Genomic DNA, 23,191 nt, shown 5'->3' on the forward strand with positions numbered 1-23,191 from the left:
CCTAGGGCTGCTCCTCCTAAAGAGAAGGATGGACAGTTGGCATCAGTCAGAGCAACAGATACCAGTACAGTTTCATCCACCATCTACATTTGCGGTCACTGGGCCAGATTTTTCAGTATCCATGGTGATGGGTTGATCATTTAATTCCATGCCTGGATTATACTCAACGGGAAAGAGCTGCAAGATATTCAACGGTATTTATAGACAGACGTGTGGATAATAATACCATTGTCAGTCTCTGTCAAACACAACAAACTTTACTGTTGTTTTTCTTCCTCGGCCATTGTTCTACGTGCCATTTCAGGCTTCATTTTAAAAGCTGGGACGGTATACCGTTCTGTATCTTTATTTGCCTGTTGAGATTGGAATGGAACTCTAGCCGTCAAGAGTTGCAGAATGGGACCAAAAAGCAAATGAAACAACCCAAAAATCCAAAATGCTAAACACGGTACGAAAGCTCATAATTCACCTTCCATTCGCTAATGTCTATTTTATTGTATTTTCCTCAGGCTGCAGGAGAGTTGGCTAAGGCACTTTAGTGAGCATGTTACTGTCAGTAAACCCAGTACTTCTGGGATCAACCCAGGATGTATGTATTTTTTCCTCAGAGGGGCAGCACCACAGAGAGTGTGGACAGATGGCCAGCAAGGCAAGGTTTTTTTAAAAAAATTATCTCTATGCTATATTGATAATAATGCACAACTTTCGATTATAAGACTGCTTTTTACTCTTCCTAAGAGCTAAAACCATGACCTCTATCCTTCCCTTGGTTATCTTTTCCCTTCTGCTTTGCCTTTTCCTTTTTCTGGAGCCAAGTCTGCTAAGTCATGTTGATCATAAAATGGAATTTGATTTTATCTCTAGGATATATTTTGTGATTTTGAAACATTTTTAAACCTGATACCCAAAGACTTTTCGCATAATTTAATCAATCCTTTTTTAAGTTAGTGATACCAGACACTGTCGCACCATTAATCCCAAAAAGCAAATGATATGCTTTAATTTTTTAAAAGAAAATCATTTTTTATCTCCCTAAATGAAAAATGACTTAAAACTGGAGGAAAATTGATTGGTTCCCTTCAGCAGCATCATTAATTAATTTGCTGGTTTTAAATATCAACCACCATAAAAGTATTGATGGAAATACCTGGTATTTTGGTAGCAGTTTTCATCAAACTTTGCAGACATGAACTATGCTATTTTTAGCCCTGTTAATACATTTAGTGCTATGTTTATATTAAAACATACACAACCTTAAAAACAGCTATGTTTTACAGGTGAGTAAGGATCCTGTGCTTTCTGAGAAGAGAGACAAAATCCAGCTCAGAGGTACCCTTTTCATTTGTGCATATAGCTACAACTTGATTTATTAGTCAGGGCTGCTCTGTTTTCCTTTCCTTTAGGCCATGTTAGAAGGGGAATTATGAGTTAGGACACACAAAGGGGGCCGACGTATGGTGGGCCCCAGCTTTGCCTGTAATCGTATTAGTGACATCCTCAAGGTTTAATTGCCTGTTTAACCATCTCTCTTGATTGTTAGTGATTTGCTCCAGATCCCATAAAGAGGATATATTTTATAGGCTCTGGCTTCCATGAAGATCAATCATGGCTTTCCTCAAATTATGAGAAATGTTTATGAATTGGCTTGTTTGCTCATCATTATATGAGATGTCTGTCTGAAGACTTTATATGGAGGGGATATAGACATGAGATCTTATATGTCTGAGCTGTTTTTCCACATGTATGGATATATTAGCAAACAGTATCATGTACTCTTATTCTTTTTCAATAAACAGGTAAGTTTAGGTTTTTATAAAAATGGTATTTCCTCTGCAGATATTTCAGTATGTATTTCTAAAAAATAAGGACTCTTTTAATAAAAAAATTTCTCATTATAATTCTCACACCTGAAACATTAATAACATGAATTTAAGTTTTGAAAAGTTGGGAATAAATTGGGCTATATATTGGTTATAATTGTAAATAATAAGTTGTTATTATCTGGATGTCAGAGGAATTGCTCATACAGGTGTGATTACAATCATTGATGAAGAATGGGGGTTACACCTTTGCTGAATCTGATAATACTCTCTATTGTGATTCTGGTATCAAATGGAATATCTAATTACATGAATCATTTGATATCTGCACTGAGAAACCAGTGGAAAAAAATGGAAAGATAATTTTGAGAGAATTATGAGGTTATGTTAAAGGAGGGTCTTACTAAAAACTGGGAATCCTTTATACCTTGTTTTTAATCCTATTAATTCTCAAGTTTGAGTAAAATCCCATTATACATTTTCAGTGTACATTTTCCACCAAAACATCAGTGTTTAGAGACAAATTTGTAACATTAAATGCTTATGTTATACGAGAAAAAAGGTCTCAAGTCAATGATCTTAAAAAAACTAGAAAAAGGAAGGGCAAATTTAATTCAAAAGAGGAAGAAGGAAGGCAATAATGAAGATAGCAGAAATCAATGAAAGAGTAAACAAAAACAATTTGAGAAAAAAATCATTAAAAATTGAAAACTAGTTCTTCTAAAAGATTAAAAAAATCTTAAAATTTTACCCAGACTGAACAGGAAGTAAAAGAGAGAAAATACTGATGACCAATATTACAAATGAAAAAAATGTCACTACATATCAACAAATTAAATTATATTTCTTACACATTCAATGAGTCATTAATTTTAGTTCCCTTCAACACCAACATTTAATGGATAATAAGGTCATATTATGAACAACTTAAATATTGACAAATTCCTAAGGAGAAACAAACCACTAAAGCTCACTCAAGAAGAAATAGAATATACCAATAGCCCTAAATCTATGAAAGTAATTAAATTTGCACTCATTTAGCTGGGTCCACACTAGATCTGTTGGATTCCAAAGCTACTGTACGATGCAGTGGTAAAGGCTGCTCAACAAAAACTTCCTCCTATTCTACTTATTCACCTTCAAATATCTCGACGAGCCCAGCCAGCCAGTTTCTATCCCTCTGGACTCTGAGGATAAAGGGTTGCCAATCACTGATTCCCAAATATACTTGGTTTGGCTCATGCAAAAAGTATGAGTTAATTCTCAGATAGGAAAAAGATGAATCAGAAAACTTCAGAGGAGATAAAATTTTATTTGGATATTAAAGTTTATGGATTAATGTACCATGGAGAAAAGACTTCCCAGTTGTACTACCATACTAGAACATTCCTGATGGATTTCCAGAATAACCTCCATTCATTGGAAGAGTTACAGAAACGGAAACTACAGCCTACAATGTTTCATTTCTATACCTGAAAAGCTCTTGGAAGCCAGAACTAAGTAGAGACTCATTAAATGCCCAAGAACAGTTTACTGGGGGAAAGGTTTATTTTTCTTTAAGGAAACAAATAAGCTTTTGGTCAGAGAAAATATTTTGAAGATGTTTAAAAAAGTAATCAGAGTAAAAATTCTGTCATGGATAAATGACTAGCTTGCAGACCTAAAACAAAAGAAGAATAAATATGTTATGTCTAAATAATATAGAAGTATGAATAATGGGACTACTTGGGATCAGCACTAGACTTGGATTTACTTAAAATTTTTATAAATGAATTAAAACTTCAAATTCACAAATGAGTGATATTTCTCTAGGTGGAAAGATGCCAGGTACATAGGGAAAATCTGAAGCATGTCTCAGAGGCTGAGTTAATGGACAGTAAAATGGCAAATGAGCTTCTTTCTGACAAAGCTATCATAGATTTATGTAAAAATAATTCAAACTATGTTTATAAATTGATGAGTTTCAACACTGAGCAACACTTCTGAAGAGGGATCCAGGAGTTATTGTAGACTTCCTGTTCTGTTTTTAAAAAGAAAACTAAGTAAGGAGGAAAGGAAGGAAAAATTTTATGTGTGCTTGTGAAAATATTTTAATGTCATTAGAAATGTTCTTCAAGTTCCAACCAATGTCACCAGCATAAATTGCCTAGAAATGACATAGTTACAGTATATACTCAAAACTCTCAGGGAGTCATCATCTTAAGAAACCCAGCAGAGTATCTTTGAGTCGACAGCAGTGATGAGGCACAGGTGGTAATTTGTAATTACAGCTGTGAGTGTGGTCACATATTTACTTCTTGATTTTAGTCAGCATGAAGTAATTATGTGTTCCAGATTAGAATGCATCCCAAGTTCTGTTTAAAAAGTTCATGCAGATCTCCCACTTTTCTCTAAGAAAAATCTGTTCCTAATGTTATTCTCCCCTCTGGCATGCCATAAATGGACACCCTAGAGATCAGCATAGCTAATAAGTAGAACAATTTAAGAATAGCTTTTCGTAAATCAAGCTGAAACAAATGTGAGATCCACATAACAGTACCCAAATATATGCTTCCCCAAGTCCTATAACACTAATGTCAGCCCAGATTCCCCTTGGACTCGCTACAGTCCTGCCTTTAATTGCATCACATTTAAGTTTTGAGTATGTCCTATTAACAAATTCAGGTTTGATCCTTTCTGTGGGCTCTGGCAATGCAGTTTAAGAAATGAAATGGCTTTTTAGGTTCAGGATAACTAAGTAGACTATTAAACAAAGAATATTTAACCCACATTTTCCTCATGGACTCAGATTGTGATAATTTTCCTTTGGCTTAGGCCTCATACAGCTCAATGCAGCATTTAAGTGAGCATAGCAATCCTTTTAAATTTTCTTTCAGCTCTTTTTTTCAGCACCCTGGTCATTTATGAGGCTATAAAAATACTTGAAAATTGCTGTCATGGTTGCTTCTTCATATAGATCCATGCTTAGGTCAGGCTGTAAAAAAGAGTGAATGTGCATGGGGTGTGGAGAGGCTCAAGGAGATTGAATCAGGGGAGCAATTCCAGGTGATAAAATGTTTCTGTTTTCCTACCCAGAATTCCAAAGGGTTGCCTATTCAGTTGCCCTACCCCTTAGTCCAAATCCCTTCACCTTCAGGTACTGAAGAAGTCCGTGTGCCTGTCAGTTCAGGAAAGGTCTGGAGGAAAGAGTCTGAGTGGTTTTGGTCTCATAGGAAACTCAGGCTGCACTTACTCAGCATAAGAGAACAGAAGTTCCTTAGGTACACGGCAAACGCTTTCTAGTTCAATGGCTTAAAGCAGGTAATTTCCAAAGTATCTTCTATTGAGTCCTTCACACACACCCATAAAAAAAAAATCTTTGCTGAGTGAGTGGCCTTGTTTGGACAGAGAGGTAGTCTAGCTGTATGAAGTAAGCGGCTCATATGTCTGACTTCACCCCTTACCTTGCACACTCATTATTTATGATAAAGGAGCTCACTAAGAGCATCAAGCTGAGGTGCCGTTGGGGACAGCATCTTTGCAGAGGGGAGCGTGCCTGGGGCTTGGAGTGACAGCTGCATATGAGTCTTGGCTTAGGCATGTGACCTGAAGAAATTCTTTGAATGAGTCTGTCTCCTCATTTGGTGGTAGTAGTGATAATAACAACAAGCCTACTTATCTGTGGTTTCCCATCAGAAGGTGTATTTGAAGATACGTTGTAATCTGTAAATCACCCCACTAATGTTCATTCTTGTTATTGTCCCTTGTGTTTGATAACCATGCTCATTCCATTGTGATTTCCCAGGCCAATTTTCAGCTAGCTTCAGGATGGATTCTGAATTGTTTGAAACAGACAGTGACTGGTATTTTATCATCTTCCTCTGTTTTCAGTGCACAGTTAGTCCAGAAGTATACAATGCAAAACCTTTGGCAGGCATTCAGTCATTGTTTCAAGAGCTGGAGTGGGTTTCTCTTTCACATCCTAAAGCACTAATGTCAGCTCAGATTCCCCTTGGACTCGCTATAGTCCTGCCTTTAATTGCATCACTTAAGATATACACAAGTAGTTAAATATTTGAGTATTTATCTAGTTTTTACTTGATCTTCAGAACTTCATAAAACATCAAAAATTCTTTGTGACCTTGGGCAAGTCACATAATCATTCCAAGTCTTGGGGTTTCCTCAGTTACAAAGTGAAGGAGGTTAAACTATGTGTCTTCTAAGGTCTTCTCCAACTAGCATTTTTATGATGGTGCTGTAATGTCTCCCTAAATGGCTAAAAAAGTCATCAAAGGTGGATGCTATGTGTAATAAGAATTCTGTATTCTTAAAATGACTTAGCATTTTAGGGGAGAACTATTTGGCCAAAGAACTTTTTGTTAACTCAGTGTCACCCACCAGCTTGTTGACTTCAGGGTGCTGTATGTGAATTTAATATTAAAGAAAAAGATTGAATTTTGATACCTGCAGGCATTGTTTTCTCCATTTCAGTCTTTTCATAGATATAACATGTCAGAATCATTACCTTACAAATCAAAAAGGTTATTAATTATCACAATTTTAGGCAGAATAATCCTTTGTCTCTATACTACATCTTATGATATGGGCCAGAGCTATTCAGGCCAAGACGTAGGTTCTGTCTTCTAATACTTTTGTTCACCTGCTAGAGAGAAGCCTTCTCAAAGGATCAGAGCACAGGGGGAGAGTGCAGACCTGTGGGGAGCTCAGTGGAGCTGTGCTTTCTGGCTACTCTGCTGAGGTTCATTATTGATCCCTGATTCTCTCTCCGCGGTATCCTCCCAAATGGAATTTTAGATAGCTTGATGTATACAGGTACTCTACATATGCACACTTGCATTTACTTATACATAGATGTGTATAAATGTATGAATGTGAGGAATAGTATTTATTTAATCATTAAATGCATTATCTTTGCCCTCAAGGAGTTTATCATCTTGAAGAATGGAGATTAGAATGTGCAATGGATACAAGTGCTCTGATGACCTGGGTGTGCCTAAATAAAGGCACATGCTGGATTATCCAAGTGTTCTATGAAAACCAACATTTACTGAATTTATACCATGTGCCAGGACTAATTTAAGCTCTTTACCTGTGTTGACTTGTTTAATTCTGCCAACAACCTTATGAAGCAATTATTATTTATCATCTGTCTATATTATATATATAATTTTCTATATGGCATACAAAAATATATTTAATATATTTGATATATATGCATATATTTATGAGGTAGGTACTATTGTATATTCAATTTATAGAGGAGGAGGGATGCTAAATTACACGGAGACTAAGGAATTTGCCCAAGGTCCTATAACCAGTGAGTAGCAAAGAGGTAGGATTCCAGCCATGCTTGGCTCTAGACCCCAGGCACTTAACTACTCTAAGCTGCCTCTGTAAGTGCAGGTTTCCAGGCAGCCTTTGGTGAGCAGGTGCTGCCAGCATGCTCCCCTCCCTGTTCCCTCCAGAGTCTCTCTGAGCATCTGTGCACCTGGTTAGTAGACTGGCTTGAGCTTTGCCAGCAGCGTGGTCCTACCAGATTCTGCCTGTTGTTGTGGAAGGCGACTGCTGCAGGATGAGTTTCACTGACACAAGCTCTGAGGTAGAGATTTGCATGCAGGAAGTTAATGGGGGAGAGCTCTCAGGAGCACTTATTAAGAGTGTGAGGGAAGCAGGGAAGAGCCAGCAACCATCAGAGCAGACAGAAGACTTGCTTTGTGATGCATTTGCAACAAAGGTCTCAGCAGATCCCTGGAAGAGCTTTATACCTGGAATGGGCCTCTGACCTGACGAAGGTGCAGGCCTTTGTGCCCCAATCTCAAGTAGTCACTGGCTGCAGGCTGCCATAGGAGAGCAAGTCCCTTTGTGGGCAGTTCCTGGGGATGGAGTCCACTGTGAGTCAGCAGGCCACTCCCCAGGCAGCAGGGGGTATGAGAGGGTCAAGCCAACAGAGGGATCTGGGCAGCACACCGTGTATCCACTGTAGACTCTCAGAGTCATGGTGAAATGGCAGGTACTGAAGGCAGTATTTTAAGAAAGGAGGTCCCTGCTTCATTTTTCTGCCTTGGAAAGGCAGGTAATGTTATGGAGAATGATGTGTATGTACAGTGGCAGGTGGTGAGCAGGAATGAGAGAGAGGATGTTCACCTGCTCGCTCCCCTTCGCAAATCTCGCTTATTTCCATTCTATGGCTGGATCACCAAAGCTCTTGCAAAAATTTGCAGGGGTGGCTCAGCCAAGTGGACCCAGACTGGTCAGCTGCAGTGTATGGCCAATGGGCAATCTCTCCTTCTCTCTTCCCCTTGGAGAAGATTTCTTGCCCATTCTCTAGGAAGCTAAAGTGATACATCCCTCTGAGTGGAAGCTGACTCTTGATATAAAACCTATAGCTCAGGTGAGTTCTATATTATACTTGGAATGGTGAAACGATAATTACAACATGTTGCTACAGCCTCCCCTTTCTCAATGGCATAGGATTATTACCCCATTTCCTCCCCACTCTTCCCTTCTCTTCTCACTCCTATCCCATTGTGTATGTGTATTTGGGGAGAAATGTGGAGATTTGTTACACATATTTGTTATACATATTAACATATTTGTTAATACATATCATATATTCAAACCTGCTATATGCCAGATATTTTGTATATATTATTACTGAATATCCCAGTAATCCTGCCGAGTAGTAGTAGTTCCACTGTTTTACAGAAGGGGAAAATGTTGTTCAAACAGGTTATGTGAATTGCTCAAGATCCTCAGCCAGTGAGTGATAGAGCAAAGATTTGAAGCACTGTCCACATCCTGAACCCACACTGATTCTCTGTGAAAAGGGGTTTGAAGTTCCTTGCATCCCCTTTGGGGTGTCTTGGGATAGATGTTAGCCCTGAAAGGCAGGAAAATGAGTTTAAGTGGGGATAAATAGGGCTCTGCTCAGGCCCCTGCCTACACTTCTTCAACCCACTTTATGTATCTTATGTATGATGGCAGGAGCTAATTGCTCACACATTGCCAGTAACACACAGTCTTTATTTAACTAGAAAACTTTAATAACTGGTTTTTGCCTTGCTAGAAACAGCCTTTAATCTTCCTGGTAGAAAGTGGTGAATTTTCTTCTCACAGCTGGTATTATAATAGGATAGTTAACTTTTCATGTGTTTTAAGATCTTGAATAGGAATATGCAGCATACAATGTAAAAGGTCATAGTCCAAACTCAAAAACCTTTGCCTTTAAATGTTGTTCGAAGGCTTTTTCCTTTATACATAACACTGAAGCTGGTAAACTTACCCCATAACCCAAGACCCTTCTTGCTTCATGCTGTTGTTTAATGGGGGCCATCCGAAGAGAATGCTCTCACCAAAATGATTGCTTCTCATCTTTTGGTTTAGGAAGCACCCTAATCTTTGCCACCCACTCCCAGGTTGGGAGAAAAAAACAAAATAGGTGTAAGGGTGTCAGTCCTTATCTTGGAGCAGGACAAACAAAGGTCTGTTCTCTCCGGTCTCCCAAGAGCTTCCCCAAAGGCCTTCCTTCCACAGGTTATGCAAGTTTGGTCTCTGACATGCCCAGCACATAGCCTGTGATATTTTTTTTCTTAGACTGTACAAGGTTTTGGAAAAATGCAATCAGGCTGTCAGAATCACATTTGGCTAAGAGTATTTGTGCAGGTTAAGGCCTTTCTTTACTCAAGGCATTGGGTTACTGAAAGATTAGCCATATGCTGAAATACTGCATTGCTCTAGAAGAAATCTGAGAAAAACCATTTAATATTATTAAAGACTTGAAGAGGCATGAGCTGAGTCCTGAGAGAACAAAGTTTGAGGAAATGGGTCAGTTCACTGAAGGCTGAGATGCATGTCAGGATCTGCACTGAAGAGAACAGGCGGAAACAGGAATGTTTTAATTTTTACTGGAATCAGTTTTGTTTCTTACATCAGTGGTACCTGGATGGTTAAGTATTGCCTACAGATGACTTAAAGTGATGAATGGCCAGGGTAGTTTTCTGAACTGCGTCTGTAGGAAAATGAGTATATTCCAGTTATGACATTGTTTGGTAAAAGACTGCAAGACCTCCTATGACAGCGTGATATGTTAGCCAATACAGCACAACAGGACAAAAAGAGTAAGGCACGCTCACTGGGCCAAGGGAGCCACAGGCAGTTGCCACTATGTCAGGATGACACAGTGCAGTCAGTACAACAACACGGAGAGCTATTTTGTTCAGCATGAGCTCCACAGGCATCAGCTGACAACTTAGGACATAAAGATAGAGGGCTGTGAAATAGAATCCCATATAAAGTTGTGATTTTTATAACAACCTTATGAAGAAAGGTCAATGTTGTAAGATAATAAAACTGTTCCACTGACAGCGTTATACAGAGTTCAACCAACAACTTCCAAGCGTGCTATCAATATGTGGTTTTGAAAGGGGGAAAGCTACGGAACAGAGAAGGTGGCTGTCTTACCTAAAGGCTGACCACAGAACCAGTCCAGCAGGCACCCATCCTTATACTTCCTGAATGTTATTATTTTCCTTTCTTTTCTCCAGGTCACAGATCAAGACCATGCTTCTAAAGATTTATTAAACCAGCACTCACTCGCCATCAAAAACAGGCTCAAGATTCTGAATGTGTTTTAATTTTTGTAAATTTTGTAACATCTTTAAATCTTACTTGAGCAATGAGAATTTTTCTTCATATGTCTTTTGATCCATTCTTGTCAGCAATGATGTAAAATAAATTCTCACTTCACTAAATTATCCAGGGTTTCAGCACACTTAAGATAAGTCTTTTCCAACACAGAATAAAGTAAGAGATACCCTCTGGCCCTGGATAGAGAAATGAGAACCAATGAAATTTTATAACTTTCTTGTCTTATATCTATGGTAAGGCTATATAGAATATCTTCTTAGTTCTCTTCTAGGGAAGCCCTGGGCGTGGGAGTATAGGAAGACCCATGTGATGTATCTTTGAACTTACTAAATAGAGACCTTCCTTTGTACTCTGAACAAATTTATGTTAATATCCCTAAGTTCAAATGGTTGAGGCATGCAGTTGGCAAAAGGGAAGAGTGATGTTTGCAATATCTAGATAAGAGAAACCAGAATACCATGGGTCTCTAACAATAAGACAAAATTGAGTCATTCTTGAATCTTTATTCTTGATAATTTTGAAGTTTCACAATCCTCTTCTTTGGTTTCACAAAGATGGGGATCTTAATCTGTGATCTGGAGTATCCCAAAATTATAATTTGAAATACTTTTTAAGAACCCAAAGATTAATAATAATAGCTGTGCTACAATGGAAAATGCTTACATTATAATGTTGAATTAAAATAAAAGGATAGCTGATCATTTGCTATCAACTGCAAATTGTGGTTGCATTTATGTATTTCACGTGGAGGGCAGTAAAGTACTTGAGACACAGGTAGTGTAGATGGTGGAAATGTGAAGATTCTCCCTATTTTCCAAAATGTAGTTATATTTTTACAACAAAAAAATTGTACCGTCAAATCTCTTGACATCACTTTCTCCTGAATTACATGCCCAGCAAGCTCCCCACTGTGGTTCAGTTCAGCTTTTAGGTCACCTAAAAAAGGTTTATAAATTCATGTTTTAAAAACTCATACAGCCTGTGGATAGAATCCCTACAAAAATTAAATTTTCCATTGTAGGTCAAGCTCAATGCCACTTTATAATCATCATACTTTTCCCTGGCCTTCTCACTCTTAAATTTCCCACAATGGCTGGTTGAAATGCATTCCACTTCTGTAGTCCCTTACATATGCATTCTCCAGGGTTCTGTTCTCAGGCCCTTCTCTCCGTGTTCATTCTCCTGCTTTAAATACCATCCATTGACTATCTACCTCCAAATCCCACTCATCCCCCAGCCCCACCCATGCATGTTTTACCGGGTATTTGGACATTTATGCTCTTGGATGTCACACAGGCATCTCAGGTTCAAACACTATATTTTATAAGCTTTAATACTTTCTTGTTATAGGCTCTACATTTCAGTTAATTCAATGACATCTATCCAGCCACCAATTTAGAAATCTGAAATGATCTTTTACTGTTCCCCCACTCCCACCCCCTGCATTAATATAATCATATTCTATGAATTCTATGTCTTATTTTCTTTAAAATATATCCCTCTTCTTCATTCCTATCCTTGCTGCATTAGTCTCTCCTCCTACATAAGTGATGGTGTCCTCATAGATGGTCTTCCTAACTCTTGAATTTCTTCCTCCAAGTCACCCTCTTCTCTCTCACCAGTGTAAAAAGCACAGGTGTTCATATGACTTGGTCACTAAGCTCCCTCATCGCTTAGCAGAGAAAGTTCAAGCCCTTAATGTGGCAAACAAAGCCCTTTGGCCTTTGAACTCAGTCTGACCTCTCCAGCATCATCTCTTGCCTCCACCAGTGTCCTGCACTGAGCCACACTACACGTTCCTTTCAGTGGATGTTCCACAGCTGTGTCCTTTTCTGCTCATCATCTGTTGATCTGCTGATTCGCCTACTTCCGTGACCTCTGAACAGAGTCAAGGGCTTTCTCCTCCCTCTTCCTGTGTTCTTTGATGACACCGCTATTCCCAGTCACCTCACGTTTTACTGTGGCAATTCATGTTTCTGTCTCTTGCACTAGGTTATGAGTCCCTTGAAGGCAGAACCAGATTTCAATCATTTTTGTCTCCCTGTCATCTGACATATCAGTTTCTAGGAATTGTGTTTTTTGTTTTTTGTATTTTTAATGACTCTCTGACCCTGGGTCTCCTGGAGCTCCCCTTTTGCTCTCATTTCCCTTCAACCTTATTGGACCAATTCTCAACATCATGTAGGGCCGCCCCTTCCCTTCCCTTTCACATTTCCAACTCAGGGCAATAGAATGCTACCCTCTTGACTTCCCAGGGGCACTCTGGGAAAGGTCAGGAATGACTCACGCATTGCCAAACTCCCTAAGTGCTTTCCAGCACTGGAATTATCTGATGTAGCCTGTGTCTTTGACACAGGGGGCTGCTCTCTTCGCTGTAAAGCGCTCTCTGTAGCACTGCACACCCCTCTTCCTTCTCTAAGCCCTTCATCTTTCTTTGTAGACTGTTCTCTGCTGGCTCTTCCTTAAGGTGTGGCCCTCAGTCCACTGTTCTTTTTATTTTCTACACTCCATGTGGGAAACATTCACAGTGCCATTTTATCCCTGTGGTTTTAACTACCACTTACATTCTAATAAGTCTCCAAACTATATCCAGCCCGCACCTCTCATCTGTACTTCAGTTTTGAATGTCCAACTTCCCAGTAGCTATATTATGTTCTGTAATCTCCTTAAACATTAAACACCTGTCCTCTAGCCTTTCCTCATGACAGTCCACCCATTGAAGGGTCCTTCTGAATTTCTCGTGTTAGCAGTAATACCAAAGACTCAGTCAGTTCCAGCCGTCTCAGCGTCTTCTCTCCTCCTCCTTCCTCCACGGCTCTTTCGTGTCTTCAGTAAGGCATTGCACCTTAAATACCCCACTACCTAGGAAGGTCTTTCCAAGCACAAATTCCACCTTGTTTTCCCTTTGTTTAAACCTTTGAATGGCTTCCTATCCCCTAGGAATAAGCACACATTCTTTAGCGTGCCGTAGCAGGCTCGCCATGACCTGGCCCCATCTCCATCTCCATTTTACCTCCTGCCACTCCCTGCTTTGCACTTTTATGCTCTAGTAACCTTGAACGACTTGTGGTTCCACCTCACTTATTTGTTTTGTCTGTGGTAGTCTCTCTGCCTAGAATGCTCTATTACCCTCATTCACCTTGATAATCCTAATCGTCACCCAAAGCTGCTGTCAGTGTCATGTCTGCAGGATGTTCTCTAACTCTCCAGGCCTGGTGATTAGTGGCTCCAGTTCTGGAATCATTCTGTTGGAGTTCAAACCCTGCTCCAACCTTATTGGCTGACCAACCTTGGGAAAGTTACAGAACTCCTCCAATCATGAGTCCTCCTAGTTAAAAGATGAAGACAAAAATTGAATTTAATTGATGGGATTGTTAAAGAATTAAATGAGGTTTGCAGAACCTGCCACACAGTTAAAGCTCAATAACTACTGTCTAGCATGACTTGTTTTTCCACACTGTGGCTTATCCACTCTTGTATCACCAGAGCTAAGCAGACTTTTCATAGTGTAGGTACTCACATGTGAATGGAACCAAATGGAATGAATTAATGAATGAACTCGAGTATTTTTGCAAGGCAGCATATTAAGAGTGTCCAAATGAGCCAAACAGAATAAGAGTCTCAGCTAAGTGATTATTCTAATAAGGGCTAACATTCTACTATAGAAAGAGGTTGGTATGTCTAGTGTGCCAGATGCTACGGGGCGCTGCTCAGGTCTGCCCTGCAGGGAGGGAGCACTCCCTCCCCCAGCTGTGGGGAGTAGACAGGCAGGGGCAGCCCTCCAGGCAAGGCGGCTCCTTTCAGACCAGCGCCAGCGCCAGAGAGACAACAGTCAGCTGCCAAGTGTCTGCTAACTCGGGCGACTAATGCCCGACCTTGCTTCAACTTGGGACGACTTAGAAGGGCCCTGCCACCCCCAGAGTTTGCTGTAGGACTGGATGAGGACTGGACTGGGACTCCACCACAGCCCAAGTGCTTCCTCCTCCCGATCCTGCCTCCTTCACCTCTTTACAGACGTTGACCCCAAGAACACACCCTGTAAAAACATCCTCTGTGCAGATTTCTGTTTTAGAATCTGTTTCCTGGAAAATCCAATCTCAGCATCTTTTGAAAGATGAGAGTCCAAGTGAATTACATTTTACATGCAATGTATACAAGATGTATATGAAATGGCTAGCCGGGTGGCTGGGACCAGGGTGGAAGATGTGATGGAGATTATTTTTTGAGAGGACATAGGATTAAAAATGGCTGCCAAGATAGAAGTGGCTGCCTACAGTAACTTTAATCCCTGGCTCAGCCTGTATCTTGAATATTGTAAGTTGTGAGTCCTGTAGGTTCTGTGCCCATGTACATGTATTTTCCATCATTTGTGTCCTACTGAGAAATGCAAAAGTACAAAGTGAAAGAAATCCCTGAAGCTCTTACCTCTGGCATGTTCTAGGGGAAACTGGTAAACCCTGTATTGGGATCAGATATCCCCTGGCAGGCAGTGATTGAGTTAAATCCTGGGCTGCAATTATATTAATAAGAAAAAAAAGTCAGTAACATTAGAAACAGTATATTACCTGCCCATATTATGTTAGAATTTCACCTTAAAATGATTTGTTGTAGAGAAAAATCCACTAAATAACTAAAGTTAACAACTTTTACTTACTAAACTTGCCACAAATGTCTAGCTCAGCCTAAATTAATTCTTAGCATGGATGGTCAGATTTTTTTTTTAAGGATTGGGCATATCCTACTTTATGAAGGAAAAATATACATTCTATTGTATAGAATACACACATATGAAAAAATCCAACAGTACAAAACTATACAAATTAAAAAGTGGAATTCCTCCACCATCCCACATCCACAGTAATCGTTACCATGAGGAGTGTGGTGTTTACGTGGGAGAATATATGTCCCATATATTTATATTTATAATAAAACTGAAAATTACATGAAAACATAGTGTATCTCACTATTAAAATTATCAAGCTAATTGAACAGATATGAAAACCTCTGTTCTCTCACTCAGCCTTCTGTTCAGTTGAATTTCCTGTGTATATAACATCGGAGACTCAGTTATTGCTAGAATACTGACAGTTTTCTGTTTCCTTCTTTCCCATAACAACTTCCTAGGAAAACACCAGTGGGATCGTGTGGTTCTTTGTAAGTTCAGCTTCTTTTGAAAATGGGGATATTTATCATATTGCAACCCACTTGGAAGGACTACTTATTTCGCCCTTTTTCTATTTTGAGTCCCCATATTCATGTCACACCTATATTTGCTGCTCTCAATTTATTTCAGCTTCAACTTAGTAACAACAGATAATTGGGAAGTTTTTGCTTAGGATACCGCTGGTATTTCTCAGTTTGTTTGTACCTGCCACAACTTAGGCTCTTTCCCATCCCAGTACCATTGTGTTCCTTGTGTTAAATGACAGCAGAAGGCATCAGTCATTACTGCAGAAATGATCAAGAACTCCAGGTTTTGACATTCATAAACCATAAACTATATTACCAATGAAAATGATAATGTGTTTCCTTGGAGAATTCTAATACATAGGAATTTGAACATAAAAGACTAGAAATCATCCAATCTCATTTTATCACAGATAATTTTTTAATAGCACAGCAGAATAATCTAATCTGCAAACATAAAATATGTCAGTCCTGTGAGTGGCTTAAATTCAAATGCATTTAGAGACAAGAATCTAGACAGATAAACCTGGATAAGCAGATTTGATGATCTGGTGACAAGACCTGGACTGAGTCCCTCTATTAAGGAAGAAAATTGTTATCGTTGCTTTTGAACATTTCCAGCCAACTGGACAGAAACTAGGCATTCTTAAATCATGCCAGTAATGTGAAGAAATTTTTTTTTAAAGTTATCCATAGCTGGAATTTTTAATTTGAGTTATTAATTTAGGTTTTTCTGGTTCGAATCAAATCATACGGGTCTTAACTATAGACTGCCACTGGTTTTCTTATAAGAAACAAAAGTCTAATTTACATCTGTGTTTGCTTTGTCATGAAATATAGAAATAAACACCAAATTGTTCTATCTGCAACACTGACTATAAATAGGATATTTTTCTAGTTTCTTCTGGGTCATTTGCAAGTCTTTAAATCCTTGCTTTGGACTTAGCCTTGTCTTTAAAACCCCTCCTTTGGAATGAGTAGGACCACACTTCAAAGAAGAGCATTCTCAGAGGAGTGCTGAAATGCATATGCTTTTAATCTTCACTGGAGAAAATGCTGTAATGATAACCAACAAGCAAAGGATGCAACTACGACAGGAATTTAAATGTAAAATGAGTCTCTGAAGTAAAGCTGTGAAAAAGATCAACATACTGAGATTTAATGCACAATATAGTAGAACTCTTGAGAGGAAAAAAAATAAAGAGCTGCGAAGAGTCAGAGAACAGTATCTCGGAGACAGCAGAACTAATAACATGAAAACAGCCTTTCATATCATGCATCCCCACAGGCCCAAAACTTTTATCTTTAAATGGTCTATCCTTAGAACAAAGAAGAAGGTAGGCAGGGAGATGGGTAGTCATCTGCAGAATAGACCGCAGATTTTTCAATTGTCAACATGCTTTTATTAGTCAGATACCATCTATTTTCTTCGTCTATTATAAGAAGCACACTTGAGCCAGACTTTCATACAACACAGACTTTGATATAACAAATGTTTTGAATGCAGTGGCTAGTCCACTTGTCTGTTATTTACTCACCCCTAATGTGGTTGACCATGCCCAGTTAAATGGAGAACATTCCTCACTGTGACTCTAAGCACAGCCGCTGCCTGGGACAACAGCACAACAGATCTGCCTGTAGCTGCCCCAGGGATCCAAGACTGAGAGAGTGGTGATTTTACACTGGTGTTCTGTTAGACTCTCAGAGCTCCTAGAAAGAAAACAGTGAGTACTTTTAAAGCCATGCTGGAAAGGGGCTAATAAATTCTTCAGGATTATCACCAAAATCTGATGAAAATGAATTTAATCCCTTGATTTCAGGGAGAAATTAACACCAACAAATTAAATAGGCAAGTCTCCTGTTGGAATTCACTTTTGCAAACACTGCAGTAATCTTGCATTGTCAACATGGAAAGCTACTTTCTGGCTATTTTGAATGTATTTCCCCACTAAGCACCTGTACACTTATACTTTTGATGAGAAGCACATTAGTTTTCAGGATCCTGAACTTTTTCCTTCATAAAATTTTGATTTTAGAAAATAGACAAAAACGTTTTATGTATATGTGTTTCACTATCAATATCTTTTGAAATAGATAAGCTTTTATTTTGGCCATAAACTTATTGAAAGTTTTTTCCTGCTGTCTTTAAAAAGATATGCTTACTGTAACATTTTGTAAGCCAAGAGATGAGGAATTTTTAGACTTTCTATTCAATATCAAAGTTTTCACTGAAGATAATGACTACATTTTCATAGTAAATATTCTCTGTAAGTTTTTGTAGCATAGTGTTTCAATGAGATATTTCAAATTCTGTAATTATTTCCACTCATTTGAAGTCTAAATATTTCTCAGATTATTAATTCATTAACATGTCAGTGGGTTGTATTTATGTAATTTGACACACTATTCTCCACTAGTAGTAAACAAAGGATTCAGAAAAGGATGAGCTAGTTTTTGCGAAGTGGTTGTCCTATTATGGTAAGGATTTCTACTCAGTCTAGAGCTCTACGTTTGGACTTGGGAGGGGGCATCTTTTTGGCTTTGTAATATAGTTTGAAGTGAAGGCAGAACATGTCCCTTTTCTACCACCACATTAAAAAAAGCAGTATCTTTGATTACAGCAGTTCTAGGAGTGGTTGAATTGTCAGGCTAAGTTTCATAACCTAGGTTCAGAGAGACCAGAGATTATATTATCTGGAGTCCATGTAAAGTTGTGAGGAAAGATTTTTACTCAGAGTGTGTATAAATACTTTACTCAATAAAATATTCAGTGGGGGGTAATGTTGCCAAGTTTCATTAGACATTACATCCCTTGGTTGGAATGCATGGCATACTTCTCATCTACCCAGCTGCACTGTGGATGGGTTCATTTGAGCTTTCAGAGATTATCCGGAAACCTCAGGTTATCAAGGCTTCTAGATAAGAAACTGCATTGCCTGGCATTATTTTATGTGCATCAGTGAGACCATATAAAGGAACCTTTAAAAACCTAGGATGCCAACAAGGGTCTCTTCTCTCAACCCTTCTTTTCCTTTTCCTTTCTTTTTCATTTTTTTGAAAAGCATAAACCTTCCCTAGACCAATCAACTGAGTTTATTAACTCAGTGGGTGCTATCAACAGTGAATCTGGGGGTGTTCTGAAAGGCCCACTGGCAGATCTCTGTGCTTTCCAAAATGAATTTATCACTTACTCCACATAAGATGGTCCTAAAAAATCTGATGGTGGTATTCTCCCCACCTCCTGCAATGGTGGGACACCTTGTCCCATTCAGTTAACTAAAAACTAGAAAGTATTTCCTGTAGTTAGCAGGTTTCCCCACGAGTCAGTGTACTCAGGCCATGCTGAGGCTCTCCACGTGGCCCATATTCTCTGGCATTATTCAGTACATTCCTCAAGTGCTTAGTGTTGAAGAATTGGACTATTTTTCTTTTCTCTTACTGATAACAGGAATCATTTGATAATCCAATATGGCTTGGGGAATAAAACTAGATTTGAAAAAATGCCAAACCTCTATATAATATTCTATTCTTACCTCCTTTGGAGGCTTTAAGTCTTAATAAATCATATTCTAAAAGGGAAAGTAGTGTTTAAAAAGGAAGCAGGAAAGCAATTTTCCCTATTTAAGAATATGAATGATAAGGATCATTTTTTTCTCCAAAGTTAGTATTAAGGGCATTAGGCCTAATTCATCAGTTTAGTGTATATCAATTCCAATCAGAAAAACAAGGATTTCCTGAGCACTCACAAGTGCTGGCTTAAAATGAGGTGCTGGAATATCAAGATGAAGAAGATACTATCTCTTCAAGTTACTCAAGATCTGATGGGTGAGACAGACACACAGTGGACACTTCCAAAGATGTGGTGAGGACCATGACTGAGTTCTCAGGGTGCTCTGGGAATCCAAAGAAGGAGCTCTGAGGTCAGCTAGGGAGGAACGGACGGACGGATGGATGGATGGATGGATGGATGGATGGATGGATGGATGGATATTCTTAGATTGGGATCATGTCTGAACTGTGTTCATGGTATGAAAAGGAGGTGCAGGCGAAGAAAGGCTGGGGTGGGGAAGGGGGTAAAAAAGTGTAGTTGGGGAGATTAGAAGGCAATTCAGGCAGAAGGGACAACAAGAACAAAGATGGGAAGACACAGAGTAGAACGTACTCATCGAAGAGCTATGATCAGCTATGGACCATGAGGAAACATTGTGAGGAGGGAAATCATAGGGGATGGGGCTAGAGAGACAGGCTCACTTACATCACTGAGGGCTCAGGCACCTGGACTTCAGTCTACAGGCGAGGGAGAGAAATACTAAGGGGCTAAATGTCACGAGCTGGGAAGGTTCTGAGATTTTAACCTCCTTGCATCTAACAAATTAGGCTGCTCCAGTTTCATGAATGCATGGACACTGGACTCTGGTGTCAAAACAAAGGACTCTGTCAATCACGGCACAGCAGGCAGGCGAGGTTCAAATTCATTTTGATTTTCCTGGCCCTTAAGTTCCATAGTGGAAACAGGAAGGTGTGCATACACAGTGTTCATATCACAGCCAAGAAAAACCCTAAGCTTAGGAGTCCTTAATATTTTACAAGGGAGATACATGCAAACCTGTCCAACCCTTGCCCTGGAGTGAGATACTTTTATTATACTCGACAGCAAACAAATCTGCCCTTTGTCCTGAGAGGAGACACTGTATCTTCCGAGGATGTTTGCTATACAAATATTCTTGGAAAAGCAGTCAGTATCTCTGCTTACAAGATGTGCAGAAATTCTAGAGACCCCAGAAGAATTGTCTCCCAACAGTGTAATAATCAGATATGTGTTTTAGGTGTATCAATCTGGTGGTAGGTGAGGAGTGGGGTTAGGAAGTTGTAGTCGTCCAGGCAAGAAATGTTGAGAGCCCATCTGGGAGGTGGTAGGGGTGACTTTGAGAAACATACAGGAGGGAAAAAAACAGGCAGCTTTTGCCTTTTTAGATAGGAGGAATAATATGAAAGGGTGGGTCAGCAAATCTTTGGGTGAAGGGCCACATAGCAAATATTTTAGGCTTTGTGGGCCATCTGGCCTGTATTGCACTCAACTCTGCCATTGTGGTGTGAAAGCAGCCATTGACAATACTTAAACAAATGAGCATTGCAGTGTCCCAGAACAACTTAATTCACACAAACAGATCAATGGGTTGTAGTTTTCCAACACCAGGCCCAGAAGAAATTCTAGGTTTCTGTCTTTTGTGGTTAGATAGATGGAAGTGCTATTAGAATACGAGAGAAGATACTTAGTCTGTTTTATTGGTGTGTATTAGAGAGCGGGGAGATGGGTTTTTGAAAGTTTTGAATTTAGAAAAGTAAGAGCTATCCAGGTAAAGATTAACTAGGCAGCTGGATAAATACATTTGACGTTTGAGACAAGGTCAGTGTTAGAGTTAATGATTTAGAAGTTCTGACATATAGATGGGAGTCTAGACCATGGAAATGAATAGCAGCAGTAGAGGACATGAAGAGTGGGGAGCGGGGCGGGCCAAAGACAAAACCCTAAGAAGCACCCATATCTCAGGGCCAGGCTTACACTAGGAGGCACTCCAGCATGTCTGCAGATGTAACATTTTATTTGCATGCGTGTATGTGTGTGTAAAGAAGGGATTAGAGAATGTACTTCAGTTAAAACAACTCTCTCCAAGACTTTCAACTCTGAAAACCTCCCAAACTCTGTAAGTCATTCACTCTTCACTGGAATAACAAAAAGCTAAGAAATTTAAGAGGCACCCTCAGACTTCTTTCTCTCTTCAGTGTGATTTTGAGAGTAAAGTTAATGAAGGGCTTTTATTATTATTGATGACCTTTCCATCATACTGAAATCCAAACTATTTCCATTAGAATCTAGTTTTTCATTTCCTCCTGGAAAGGTAACATAGGTGGTTTTGTTCCACATTCCACTCTCCTGAGTAGACGTAAATCGGCAGTCATTAGTTATTCATTTATTTGGTTAGTCACTAAACAGATATTGAGTGAGCACCTCAATGTGCACAGCTAAGTGTTATGAAGGATAGGAAGATAAGCAAGACACAACATGCCTATGTTTAAATAAAACAGTGGTAACACCAAGCCAAATGGGGTCAGTGTCGTAAGAGATGGTCACTAGAACGATAGCGATGTTATCGGTATGTTTTTCTCTGCTACTCTTTGTAATTATGCTACTTCCAGGAAAAACATAAGGCCATACTTTTAAGTCATAGTGATCTATGGGTGCAAGAAGGGGAGACTGTAAATAAAACCACATGATTGCACATACTCAGAAGAATTTGGAGTGGGAGGAATGAAATGAAGTCAACACTATGGCCAGCTATTTGAGTTGTAAGAACAGCTCTTTGGTAGCCGTCAAATACACTGGTATTACAAGAGTAGAAAATGCCTGTTTTTAAAAAAGGAATATAAAATCATGTGGTGAAGATAATGGTTATGTCTACATACATAAATAAGTTTGACTTTAATTCAAGTAACATTTTAATCTTTATGACAAATACTTTTAAATGTTTAAAGATATTTTTTAAGTGAAAAATCTTTTGAACTGGTTTAGAGTTATGTAAAAAGCAAACATTCTTTTTTCTTTGCTTTAGCTCCAAAATGGAAGAATCTAATATGTAGGGGAGACAGTAAGTTATATTGGCTCAGGGGTTTGTTATTTCCTTGTCAGTGCAAAACAGCCTAAACAATAGTCAATTTTTTTAATGTCATTAAGTGTGTATCTACATTAGAATGCAAAGCAAATCCCTTTATTTCCTTTTTTGAGTTACTACTTTTTGGTTCAGATATAATGTCTTATTTATGTAAACCAATGACAATTTGTTTGCTATGGGTATATTCTTTGCTTTACAGTAAAGTCTGTGGAAAACCTTATAGTTTTTACTCTTCAATTTTGATTTTAGCTCAGATAATTGAGGAAACCCCCAAGTTATTAAAAGCTATTACATGTTCAATTGGAGGGTCTACTGATTCATCCTTTTGAACACTCTTCATGGAAATCGGTAGTTTAAATCACAATTCAGGTTCTACATTTCACATAGCATTTGATTATATAAATAATGCTGATTGTGGAAAATGCCTGTTTGTGTTCATCAAAGTAAATTTCCTTGACGCCCTTGTTGACTAACCGATCTGACAGGACCTTTGATGGGTGAGTTCTCTCATGCAAGAGAGGGCTTGGTGGACCCCCCCCCACCCCAAATACAAACTGTAGGCTAACTGCATCGCAGCAGTAACCTGGTTTAGCATGATCAGAGTCTCATATTTCCTGTCTACCCAAGTCTGCTCCTTAAAGAAGAGGGTTAGTTTGTCCAACTGTGGGTGGATCAGAATAAAAGGGGATTGTGAACAAATAAAGATGTACTTGGAAAATTCTCCCATCAGTTTTGGTACAAAGCTCAATGAATAGTATTCCCTAAAGTCACTCCTCACATACCTATGATTCTAATGCCACCTCATAAGTGCTCTATATGTTACGGCACCTCCCCTTCTTCAGCTCCTCTGGAGAAAGGGTCTGAGTA

At 39.0% G+C, this 23,191-nt stretch overlaps 2 protein-coding genes across 6 annotated transcripts in view; both read left to right on the forward strand.

Annotated features, from left to right (window-relative positions):
- Positions 1–11,192, forward strand: part of LOC140846592 (uncharacterized) — a 48,876-nt gene extending 37,684 nt beyond the window's left edge. Inside the window, exon 3 of the mRNA XM_073223546.1 lies at positions 10,364–11,192. The gene's annotated coding sequence lies outside the window, so the exon portion shown is untranslated. The remainder of the gene's footprint in view (positions 1–10,363) is intronic.
- The window catches only part of LMNTD1 (lamin tail domain containing 1), a 317,264-nt gene that overhangs the window by 24,873 nt on the left and 269,200 nt on the right, over positions 1–23,191 (forward strand). The window lies entirely within an intron of this gene.

This window comes from Manis javanica, chromosome 15 (assembly GCF_040802235.1).
Source record: "Manis javanica isolate MJ-LG chromosome 15, MJ_LKY, whole genome shotgun sequence".
In the NCBI taxonomy this organism is placed as follows: Eukaryota; Metazoa; Chordata; class Mammalia; order Pholidota; family Manidae; genus Manis; species Manis javanica.